This window comes from Zea mays, chromosome 10, assembly GCF_902167145.1.
Source record: "Zea mays cultivar B73 chromosome 10, Zm-B73-REFERENCE-NAM-5.0, whole genome shotgun sequence".
NCBI classification, from domain to species: Eukaryota; Viridiplantae; Streptophyta; class Magnoliopsida; order Poales; family Poaceae; genus Zea; species Zea mays.
This window is the reverse complement of record NC_050105.1, coordinates 70,176,274-70,188,783: the sequence shown is the minus strand read 5'-3', so window position 1 is coordinate 70,188,783 and position 12,510 is coordinate 70,176,274. Positions and strand designations below refer to the sequence as shown.

General features: G+C 41.9%; 1 non-coding gene and 1 pseudogene across 5 annotated transcripts; both read left to right on the top strand.

Annotated features, from left to right (window-relative positions):
* Positions 1–500: 500 nt before the first annotated feature.
* LOC103641183 (uncharacterized) lies at positions 501–4,535 on the top strand. Of its 5 annotated transcripts, XR_002265790.2 has the most exons (6): positions 501–584; positions 741–927; positions 1,015–1,357; positions 3,466–3,876; positions 3,955–4,097; positions 4,197–4,535. It is a non-coding gene; the product is annotated as an uncharacterized protein (transcript). The 5 variants fall into 5 exon arrangements; XR_002265789.2 differs by lacking the exon at positions 501–584 and having other exon boundaries at positions 689–927; XR_002265792.1 differs by lacking the exons at positions 501–584; positions 741–927; positions 1,015–1,357 and adding an exon at positions 1,364–2,771.
* A 2,989-nt stretch (positions 4,536–7,524) lies between these two features.
* LOC103642499 (uncharacterized) lies at positions 7,525–8,497 on the top strand (annotated as a pseudogene).
* Positions 8,498–12,510: the final 4,013 nt, after the last annotated feature.

Below are 12,510 nucleotides of genomic sequence, written 5' to 3'. Positions count from 1 at the left end.
TCTGCAACTATAGGATGTCTCTGTATGCTTGATAGCAGATTATGTTATATTCTTAGCAACTTGGATCTGAAAACAATCATGTCAATGCGATGAAGAGATATGTGTGACACTATTGTTTTCTAAGCTGCAAGGATCGATGGGACGAAGAGGTCGAGGAAGGGTGTAAGAAAGAACCCCATAATAGATCGTGGGACATATACCAAGAACATCGTCTACAAGGAGGTTCTAACAAACTAGACCCACAGTATTTCTATTAAAACTGAATTGTTTGTTAACGACATAGAATCTCATGGAATAAATTTCTGTAAGCATGATCGTTCATTGTTTAGTCTTTATTATTAACAATTATATTCTATGCTTTATATTCTTTGGCAGCTAACTCTCGAGTGATGATGAGAAGGCCGAAAGTTCATATGTATATTATGGTAGTATCAGTTTTTGAACTTACATTCTGCTAAATTTATGTTGGGAGATTTCCCAACAAATACTTGCTGGAGGTCGCTACAGTGATGAGATCACCCACATGTACAAGGGAAGATCGCCATGACCGTAGACGAGCACTATGAATCGCTTCAGCATTGCAAGTAAGCTTACACCTCCCCATTTTTCAGGGTTTCAGTCGCGCCACCGCCATAGGAGCTGATGGAGATCCTCTCTGACTATTTTAGCTCCATGGGTGATTCAACAAGTTTGGGCAAATGATCAAAGCAGAGGTATCTAACACAATCTGACTGTTTCAGAAATGCTGACACGAGTGGACCTGCCAATGATGTCTACGAGTTAGTTAGGACCTCTGAACCAAAGCGCACAAAGGGCATCTCGACATCGGACATCATCACTACGATCTTGAAGGACTACAACCAATACATTATGTGGAATCTGACTTGGGGGTACAATCATAAAGACCTTGGCATCAGCTATGTTAAGGTGATATTTCGTCCACAATAATTTCTCCCAAAGACAGGACAATGAGAATAACCTCTCAATCGTGTCATTTTGTTGTATTTTCATCAGGAGAATCAATTGATGGTCAACATGGGGATTAGTCCGAGGCGGAGTGCTCCGTCGACCTCAAGCTCGGCGGGCTAGGCGAGATCGGGGCGGCGGACCGCACAACCACGAAGGAGCCGGTGGCTGCAACCGCAGCTCCGTCCGCCACCCCGATGAAGCGCCCGCGCTTGCGGCCCGGCGGCGCCGGCGGGGCACAGTGCCCGTCGTGCGCGGTGGACGGCTGCAAGGCCGACCTAAGCAAGTGCCGCGACTACCACCGCCGCCACAAGGTCTGTGAGACGCACTCCAAGACGCCCATCGTTGTCGTCACCGGCCGCGAGATGCGCTTCTGCCAGCAGTGCAGCAGGTATTCCTTCCAGCCCCAAACAATCCCATCCCTCCTCTCAATTCGCTTCACTTGGGAACGTCGTTGTAATTATTGCATGAACCGGGTAGCGTCGAGAGGGGTCGATTGCTTGAATTGATGCCATGGAAATTGGTAGTGCTACGAATCAACAAACCGACGTCAGTCATTTTGTTTCTTTTTTCCCACAGCTTTTCCTTTTTACTGCTGATTATTCCTTGCCTTTCCCTTTGCTCAAAGTAAAAATGCCAAACCAGTTCTTTCTTTGGCCCTGCCTCTCTCCTTCTTTGCTTCAGAATTCAGATGCACACTGCCAATCTCCACAACGCAACGCAGCCACAGCGAACAGGCTAGCGATAGGAAAACAGAATAGTATTGTTTTAACGCAAGAACATGACAGCATTTCATTCACAATAATGTACCAGCTGGTGCTTCTTGATGTATTTTGCAGAAGTCCCATTGTCATTTGCAAGAAGACCAAGGGCATGTCCAGTTATGCACTTAATATATTTAGCAACTATTGATTCAGCAGAGAAACATGACCCTCCAAAACGTAATGTTAGATAGTTTCAAATTACCTGCATTGCATGGCGATGGAGCTGAATTGTGTGAAGGGGAACAATACCAGCCCGACAGCCCCAATACACTTGGATAATAATTGTGTCAGAACTCAGAAAACAGATGTCTCTTAATCCTTTGTACTATTAATAGCATGAAAAAAATTGCGACACCCAAATCTCTCTTGAGCACACAATTTTCATCCATACATGTTTTGAGTTCAGTTCCCATATCAACCTTCACCAAGCACTGTTTTTCATATAATCATAAAATATTTAACCTCAAGCACTGTTTTTGTTACATTTAACTGATCATGCAGCACAGTTAATTTTTCTCTTGCCTTCTTCAAATTCACTAATCTGAGTTTTGACCATAAGTTTTGACCATTTTCCTGCTGTTTCTGTCCTATAGTTTTTATGACCATATATTTTACCTGGTAATGCAGTTTCAGTGACCCATGTTATTTAAACCCAAATGATTTCCCCATGTTAAGTTAATTCTCTGCTGATCTGAATCTCGTTTGGTTATCTGCTTCAATGTGCATCCCCATTCTGATCTTTTTCTTAGGTTGCTCATCATCATTTTCATCCACTATTAAACGGCCTCTCTTCTGGCCAAGACACCCAAATCTCTCTTCAGCACACAATTTTGATCCATACATGTTTTGAGTTCAGTTCCCATATCAACCTTCACCAAGCACTGTTTTTCATATAATCATAAAATATTTAACCTCAAGCACTGTTTTTGTTACATTTAACTGATCATGCAACACAATTAATATTTCTCTTGCCTTCTCCAAATCTCGGATGGCCTACACATTTCAAGGAACACATTAAATTCACTAATCCGAGTTTTGACCGTAAGTTTTGACCATTGTCCTGCAGTTTCTGTCCTATAGTTTTTATGACCATATATTTTACCTGGTAATGCAGTTTTAGTGACCCATGTTATTTAAACCCAAATGATTTCCCCATGTTAAATTAATTCTCTGCTGATCTAAATCTCATTTGTTTATCTGCTTCAATGTGCATCCCCATTCTGATCTTTTTCTTAGGCTGCTCATCATCATTTTCATCCACTATTAACTGACCTCTCTTCTGGCCAAGACACCCAAATCTCTCTTCAGCACACAATAAAGCAGGAGCTGTTCAAGAACGCTGGCTATGTCGAAGGCTGTTTGTAGAGGGCCATGGCATCATGGCATGGGAGGAAGAAGAAGAGGATGCAACAATAAATTAATCTTAAGTAGCGGTGGAAGCAACAACAGTAGTATCAGTTCAGGTCCAGTAGCGGAAAAGGCAGGCAGGGCAAAGATTTGGGAGGCCTTTTCAATCCATCTCCCCCATCATAACCCACTTTGATCTATCCATGTTAGCAGTACATGTTCGTCCATCCTATAGCATCATGCAGGATGCAAAGGTTTCCCTGTGCTGCTGAATCTTTCTCCTATATCTCTACTATTCTATAAGAGTATATACTACTGAGCATGCTTTAATTTTTCTCCATTGTTACTACAATATAGACTACTGAACATGCTTTCATTTTTTCTGCAGGGTTCTATATTCATAAGCATGTTGTTGCACCACACAACCTTTTTGTTTTATATGTTGTCATCTGATCTCTGGTGAAAAGGAGGGAGATGAGCTACGGAGGAAATCTGATGTTATGGAATTCTAAGAAAAGTCTAGATTTCCACAGGTCCAGTGGTGCCACTGATGTCAAGTCAGCAGAAACGATTCTTGAGCATGAGTATGCGTCGATGCTCTTTTTCCCTGAGGCAATGCTACTCCTATGCACAGTGATGTAGTAGCAACGGAGAACTGTCATTAATTGGATACTTCTTATCCTAATTGCAGTCGTATCATTTAGCTTGGGGTTTGAATTATCGGATTGCCCTACCATACTGCTTAGCTAAAGCCCTTGTCAAAATGCATAATTAGAAGCAACTATTAAAGAAAGATCAGGTAGTTTGCTACTGCTCTTTTACACTACATCAGTGTGGGTGTGTGGGGACCATGTTTGAAATTACTTGTTTTAAACAGCTTCAGATAGAGTGAAGACGCGAGTGCATTTTCCAGGGATGGAAAGAAGGCATGATTTATTTTCCTCCGACATATAAATACTCATTCAACTCGGATCGTTACTCTGGTGTGCGGCCCAAATAAAATCGGAGGACACATGCTTGGTGATTTCTTCTGCCCCTGTCATCCACAAGAACTGCATCCTCCATCGAGTTACTCTCTAAGGAACTCCCTGACGTGTCGTTTGTTCTATCTTATTGAAGGTGCGATCACATTCCGTGGCCTCTTGCAGTCGTCCTACATCCGCGGAGAGTCTCGCTTCTTTGACCACGGACCAGTGTACAATCTTTTCATGGCTAAGGTTGGGAGTGTCCACCACAGAAGATCGAACTTAACCTTGATCATGATCTCTAGCGCTGAGGGAACAGTGATAGATTGATATGAGGTTTGTAGGTGTAATTATGTGTATAATAACCTTTTTTTTATTTTCCTTGCCCCTATGGTGTAGTACCTGAAAAGCAAAATGATGTATGTATTTGTTGTTAAATACTTTTCTAATTCTAACAGTAAGAAATTAAGGTTGTGCCGATGCACACTGCCAATCTCCACAACGCAATGCAGCCGACCACCACCCGGGTGATCCTTTCTATTAATTAAGGGCTTTGATTCGGAAGCGACATAAGGTGTGGTGACCATTGGTTTCTGGGGCAAGTGATGAATTTAGGATGAGGCTCGCCATCTTGGGGATGAGACATGAGTGACGATGTAACTGTGGATTTTTTTAGCCTAATGTCGGTTTTCTCTCTAACCCTGTGGTGAATAGAATCTATGTTGCGTGTTAAACAACAATATAATGGTGAATGTTGATGTGATAGTTAACATCAAATTTAGTTCCTGTTGGTCAGAGATGATGCATAGGGAGATGAATTCATTAGCATGCAGCAATGATTGTGACTGTCAGGCAGGAAAACTGGATGGCCATGGGTAGACCGTCTTCTATTCAAATGAACTTTGTTAGCTCTAGGAACCCAAAATTAACAGCACACTAAAATTAATGATTGGTTTGCCATATGAATTTTGCATATTATAATAATGTTCGTTGTTTTGTATCTATGTTTTATACTATTTTTTACTCCCGCGACCGTTAAAATGTTTCATTCTCTTTTCACACTATATGCTACTTGTACCGTGCGCTTGCATGTCTCACTCGCTTTTTTCATGCTTCTCGCCTTCTTCAAGTGTACTATTGAACACAAAGACAGACAAACACAAGGACACTCCCATTTTATCGAATATTTTGTATATCGTGGCAACGCACGGGCACCTACCTATACACATATAAAATTGTTGTCGTTACTTTTATTTTTTTAAATAATGTTTGATTCATACGAATATCATATGAATACATTTTTTTTTGACATGCGTGGATGGAGTACCAAAGACGATCCCATCATGCGGCTAGCTCTATGGAAGTACAGTATACTAGCCTCGTTGGTGCCGCGCGCAACCCGTCACCCTTTCCGCAGCCGCTATGCAGTCACTAGCTGTTACGTAAGAAATGTCGTACTTCTGTAGTCTGCATGTGTAAAAATTTAATCTTTCTCACTTGTATTACTTTGGTAGCCGCACACATATATAAACACTGCACACCGCACTACAAACTTGGTGTCACACCTCGGTTTCAGGGGCATCAAAACCAGGGCCGGGCCAGAAAAATTTGAGTCCCTGTGCCAAATCTAAAGAGTGTAATGTATATTTTAATTAAAAATCAGTAATAACAATCTGCAAGTTACAATAATATATAATGCAATAGAATATCTAAAGAAACATTTCTATTTTATTTGAATAGCATCGTTCTTTTATTGTGTTTTAAAGAAAATTTTGTACAATATGCTTATATTCGATCTTCTCCAAAGCTTCACTCTGCTATTGTGGCTAAATAATACGTCTTTTTTATCATAGTAGAACACAAATATAAATTTAGTAGCTTTAATTTAGAGAACTTTGTTCACGCGGATAGATATGTTAATATTCTATGAAGATTTATTCTTTAGTGCAGGGCTCGGTAGTTTCGTTTCAACGCAGAGGTATGGTAGGGAGGAAAATATGTGCTACATATTAACATGTGTAAAATATCATAAAACTAGAATATATACATCTGCTAAATTTTGGGGCCCTCAATTTTTGGAGGCCCTGTGCGAGCGTACGGCTCGCACATGCCTAGGCCCGGCCCTAATCAAAACCCAGGCGCGAGATAATCACCAAGTATCTGAGGATTAAGTCTCACACATATATGATGACTCATAGTACAGAAACGAATGTTACATCTTTACTATACAATATAAGTTCTGTAAAAAATAGTTAAATAATTATATCATACGAAGGCAACGATCCAGCAACACAAAGTTAACTAGGAGACGACGGCCTAGACCTCTCACGATCTCATCGCAACATCCTCTTTGCGCATCATCCTGTGGTACCTGTTCTTGACCTGGCGGATGTGAGTACAGCAAGGATGAGCTTACATACGTTCATCGCTCAACAAGTTATGGGAAATAATGTGCATAAACTCATCAAAGGTGGGAGCTCATGTAAAGTGTAAGGCTTACCAAGGAGGATAGTTAAAGCTGGGCATTGCTTTTAAAGTTTGTCAAAATTTTATTAGCAGTTATTAGGTATAAGTAGATACCAACGCAATTAAATAAGAGATTAAGATTAATAACAACACCCTCGATGCAATGCATATGACAAATTAAGTTTAGTTTCATAAATTAATCATGTGACTGTCCGAGCCACTCATGATCATGAGCACGACTGATAGGGCCTGTTTGGGGCAGCTTATTGGCCAACTTCTCATTAAGTTTAAGCGGTGCAGCAGGCAAACAGTCTGCTTCTTGTCCCGCGTTCGAAACCTGCGCTCAACAAAACGTTCGTAAAATCAGTGGAAAATCAGACGCTGGGAGCAGGGCGCTTCTCACCGCTTATGCGGTCAAACTGTCCTCCAAGTTCACATATATTTACCCGCTTTTTCCATCATATAAAAGGATCGATCATCTCACCCTCCCGCACCTGAGTGTCCATCTCGCACTTTTCTTCCGCTCTTCTTGTCTCCTAGGATGGCAGCGGCTAGGGTTTTGGAAATCTGACGAACACCGCGACCCTCACTGCACTAGCGTCCGACGAAGCTGCTTCACCTACATCTTCTGCTCCACCCCCCTCCTTCGAGCACCTGGACACCGAACGCCCAGGTACGACGCCCTAGTTCCTTTTGCCCCTCTGAGTAAGGTAATAAATTGTTCTGGTTTATTGAATTTCTGCAGTTTGATCCATTGAAATCTGAACACTATATGCATGAATTTTTGCTTTAAAAATCAGTGAGTATGTTTCTTGAACGCATAGATGGAGGACATGCCAAAGATCAGGAAACCCAATGCACAATGGGATCCAACAGCTGCTAAAATTTTTAATGACATTTGTGTGGAACAAGTATTAGCAAAGAATAGGCCACAGGGTTGCTTGAACATCAAAGGTTACGCCAATCTTGTTACCAAGTTTAATGAACAAACGGGTAGAAACTACACTCGTGTTCAAATGAAAAATCGTTGGGATGCACTGAAATCTGAATTTATAGCATGGAAGACATTACTCCTTAGTGCATCTGGGTTAGGAAGAGACCCAAGGACTGGGTCAATTGTAGCTAGTAATGAATGGTGTGAAGAAAAAATTAAGGTATGCAACTTGTATTGGATTCTAATATATAACATGTGTCACATGATTATATGAATTAATATTGTTGTTGTGTTGCAGGCTATGCCACAAGCCAAAAAGTTTAGACTTGCCCCATTGGAGAATGAAGAAGACCTTGAAATCATGTTTAGTAGTGCGTCCTGTACCAATGTATATGTTATGGCTCCAGGTGCAAATGAGGAGTTGAATGGTAATGATAATGATGTAGAGGAGGTGCTTCCAAGTCCGGGTGACAAACCCTCCAGGAAAAGAGGTGCTGCTCAGAATTCCCCAATTAAGAAAACAAAGAAGAATTTTAGAGACTTGTAGTTCAAACGTTTTGTTGATTCATTTGTGGAAAAAGCTAGTTCAAGCAAGTCTTCTGCAACCTCTTCGCATAATGATTATGTTAGGCAAGAGATAGCAGAAATGTTGGAATCAGTTATTGAGCCTGGGGCAGGTGAAGGAAGTGATGAACATTTTTATGCCACACAACTCCTTATCAAGAAGGAGTACAAAGATGTGTTTGTCACTCTTAAAACCGCTGAAGGGAAGCTTGCATGGCTTAAGAGAACATGGGAGGAGAGGAAGAACCGCTAGATAGTACTACCTTTGTGTTGTTTCTTGCATTGTATCTTCAAATTATCATCTGTGTTGCAATAACTTTGCATAGGAACTTGAGATTATCATTTGTGTTGTAATAACTTTGAATGTTGACCTAATTTAATCATGTATGGTTTAGTTCTGTTATGAGATCTCTTTATCCTTATCATGAATGGCTCATAATTTTGGTGTATGTAATGCTTTTGTAATCCTTATGGCAGATGGATTCAAGTGAGTCAAATGAGGCAAGTAATTCAAGTGAATCAAGTGATTGGATGTATGAAGCTGCTGCAATTGCAGCATATGCAATGCTCGACTGTGGGGCATCTTCATCTCAAAACAAACCAAGAAAAGTGCCCGAAGAGACATGCTATAAGTGGGTTCAATGACAGCTTAGAGATCCAAAGAGTTGTTATAATATGTTCCGAATGAGAAGGTCAGTGTTTTACAATTTGCGTGAGGTGTTGGTTAACAGTTATGGCTTAACATCTTCAAATGAGATGATGTCGATAGAAGCACTCAACATGTTTTTATGGATGTGCAGTGCACCTCAGTCATTTCGCCAAGCAAAACACATTTTAGCCCTTCTTTAGAAACTGTTAGTAGAAGGTTCAATGATGTTTTACAATGTGTGAACCGTTTGGCTGCTCAAAACATCAAACCAAAAGATCCTACCTTCACTGTGGTGCATCCAAAAATTCGAGAGCATAGATCTTGGCCTCATTTCAGAAATTGTATAGGCACCATTGATGGTACCCATTTCAGAGTCACTATTCCATCATCAGAACAGGCAGTGCATATGAATCGACATGGATATTGTAGTCAGAATGTTATGGTTGTTTGTGATTTCAATATGAGGTTCACATTTGTGGTGACAGGATGGCCTGGGTCAGCTCATGACACACACATATGGAGAGACACTTTGTTGAAAAAGTACAAGGATGAGTTTCCACATCCTCCTCAAGGAAAGTACTATCTTGTTGACTCAGGTTATCCAAATCAAAATGGTTATCTAGCACCATACAAAGGTCAAAGGTACCACATACCAGAATTTCAAAATGGCAGTCAAACTATTGGGTTCAAGGAGTTGTTCAACCATGCTCACTCGTCGCTTAGAAATGTCATTGAACGTTCATTTGGAGTTTCGAAAATGAAATGGCGCATTCTTCTAAATGTACCGAGCTACTCAATGGAGAAGCAAACAAAGATCATAATTGCTTGTATGGTGTTGCATAACTTTATTAGAGATAGTAATTTGAGTGATGTTCATTTTGATACACTAGCATCAGATGAGACATATGTGGATGGGGACATGGGAGCTAGTACAAGTGATGTTGTGGATTACAAAGGTATGGGAGGTGTGCGTGATGCCATAGCTCAAGCATTAATGGGAGGTTACTGATAATGTATATGTAATTTTAGATGTATTTATATTTTTAGTATATTATTATATGGTTAAAAATATATGTGCTTTAGTTAAGGAATAGTAAAGGTATTTCAAACACTTCTTACTTTTAATAGGCTCCAGCCCATTCAATAAGCAAACTGCCAAACAACTAGCTTAACATACTAGCCGCTTCTCTGCTCAGCTGCTTCTCGGACCAGCTAGCCATCAGCTGGCTTCTGAATAAGTTTCAGTTGTGCCAAACAAGGCAGTTGCGGAAACATGAGTTGAACTATCCCACTCATGACTCAAAACGGGCAGCCATAGTGCATGCGCTCAAGATATGGAGAGCATTATATTATGGGAACCAAGTGCCAAGTGTACACCGATCACAAGAGCTTGAAGTACATATTCAGTCAGAAGGATCTCAACTTTAGGCAACACCGATGGTTGGAGCTTATTAAGGACTATGACCTGGAGATTCACTATCACCCGGGCAAGGCGAATCTGGTTGCAGATGCCTTGAGTCGGAAGGAACACATCTATGCAGCTATTGTTGCCCAGATACCCGATGAGATTGCTGAAGATTTTAGAAGACTCAACCTGGGGATAGTTGCTCACACTGAAGGAGTCACTATTGATGTCGAACCTACCTTGGAGCAAGAAATTCGCAAAGGTCAGATTGGTGATGCCAAAATTCAAGAGATCAAGGATCTTATTACTGAAGGTAGAGGTCCATAATTCACGGAGGATGAGCACGACACAGTATGGTTCAAGAACCAGATATGTGTTCCTGAGATTGACAGCCTTCGTGAGACTATATTGAAGGAAGCCCATGACTCTGATTATTCTATTCATCCTGGTAGCACTAAGATGTATCAGTATTTGAAGTAAAAGTACTGGTGGAATGGGATGAAGAGAGATGTGGCTGCACACGTAGCTATGTGTGATGTGTGTCAAAGAGTCAAGGCTGAACATCAAAGACCAGCTGGACTACTGCAACCATTAAAGATACCCGAATAGAAGTGGGAAGAGATTGGTATGGATTTCATTACCGGATTGACTCGCACCTCGAAGGGATATGATTCCATATGGGTGATTGTGGATAGACTGACCAAAGTAGCTCATTTCATTTCGGTCAAGACTACTTATAAAGGCTCTCATCTGATAGAGTTATACATGGCTTGGATTGTGTGTTTACATGGAGTACCAAAGAAGATCATGTCTGATCGAGGTTCACGGATTACCTCAAGATTCTAGAGAAGCTTTCACGAGAATATGAATACAAAGTTGAACTTTAGTACGGCTTATCACCCTCATACTCATGGCCAGACTGAAAGGACCAATCAAGTACTTGAGGATATGTTGAGAGCTTGTGCCCTTCGGCATAGAGGCAGTTGGGATAAGAGTCTACCATATGCTGAGTTCTCATATAATAATAGTTACCAGGCCAGTCTGAAGATGTCACCATTTGAAGCTTTATATGGCAGGAAGTGCATGACTCCTCTATATTGGGATCAGACTAGAGAAAGACAGTTCTTTGGGCCTGAGCTTATTCAAGAGGTAGAGGAACAAGTCCGTATAATCCGGGAGAATTTGAGGGTAGCTCAAACCAGGCAAAAGAGCTACGCTGATAATAGAAGGAGACCACTGGAGTTTGAGGAAGGTGATCATGTGTACCTCAAGGTGTCACCACTTCATGGAATGAGGAGATTTAAGGTTAAGGGCAAATTGTCCCCTCACTTTATTGGACCCTTCAGAGTTTTTAGGCGAGTTGGGGAGATGGCATACTAACTCGAGCTACCTGACAATCTACCCGATGTGCACAATTTATTCCATGTATCTCAACTTAAGAAGTGTCTCAATGTCCCTGAGGAACAGCTACCAATGGAAGAGCTCAGTGTTCAGGGTGATTTGACTTATACAGAATATCCTATCAAGATTCTTGATACTTTGACTCGAGTTACAAGAAATAAAGTGGTAAAGATGCGCAAAGTACAATGGAGCCATCACGGAGAAGATGAAGCTACTTGGGAGAGAGAAGAAGAGCTTCGCATAGAATTTCCCCATCTTTTCCATAGTCCTTCCTAAATCTCGGGGACGAGATTCTTGTTAAGGGGGTAGGATTTGTAATACCCAAAATTGTAAATCATAAGAAGAGATAATGTCCTCATGTGTATTTTCCATACCTACTGAAAGTCGCCTAGAGGGAGAGTGAATAGGCGGAATCTGAAATTTATAAACTTTAAGCACAACTACAAGCCGGGGTTAGCGTTAGAAATAAAATTGAGTCCAAAGAGAGGGCGAAAACAAATCACAAGCAAATGAAGAGTGTGACACGGTGATTTGTTTTACCGAGGTTCGGTTCTTGCAAACCTACTCCCCATTGAGGTGGTCACAAAGACCAGGTCTCTTTCAACCCTTTCTGTCGGGTACCATAATTAGGGGTACCCCCAACGCTCCTAATCACGGCTGGTAAACACCCTCTGACCAACTGACGGGCGCGGTTCAAGTCAAGGCTTTGTCTACCCAAGGGACACGACCACACCCGAGACCAGCCTCGGGCTGGAGCAGTAGTCCCAGACGAGTTCACGCCTCGCCCGAGGGCCTCCTCAAGCAGCGGGCGCCTCCTCGGCTCTCCCGAAGCCCGGCTCGGGTAGGCTTCGTTGTGAAGCAACCTTGGCCGGACCGCCTCACCAACCGACCGCTTCGCAGGCGCATTTAATGCAGGGGACGCCTGACGCCGTATCCTGACACACGCGCCTCAGTCGGCCAGGCCGAAGTGACCGCAGTCACTTCGCCCCTCTCTTTTACTGTCCGATATGACGGGAAAACAGTGCCGCTCGCCCCGCTCCGACTGCCGT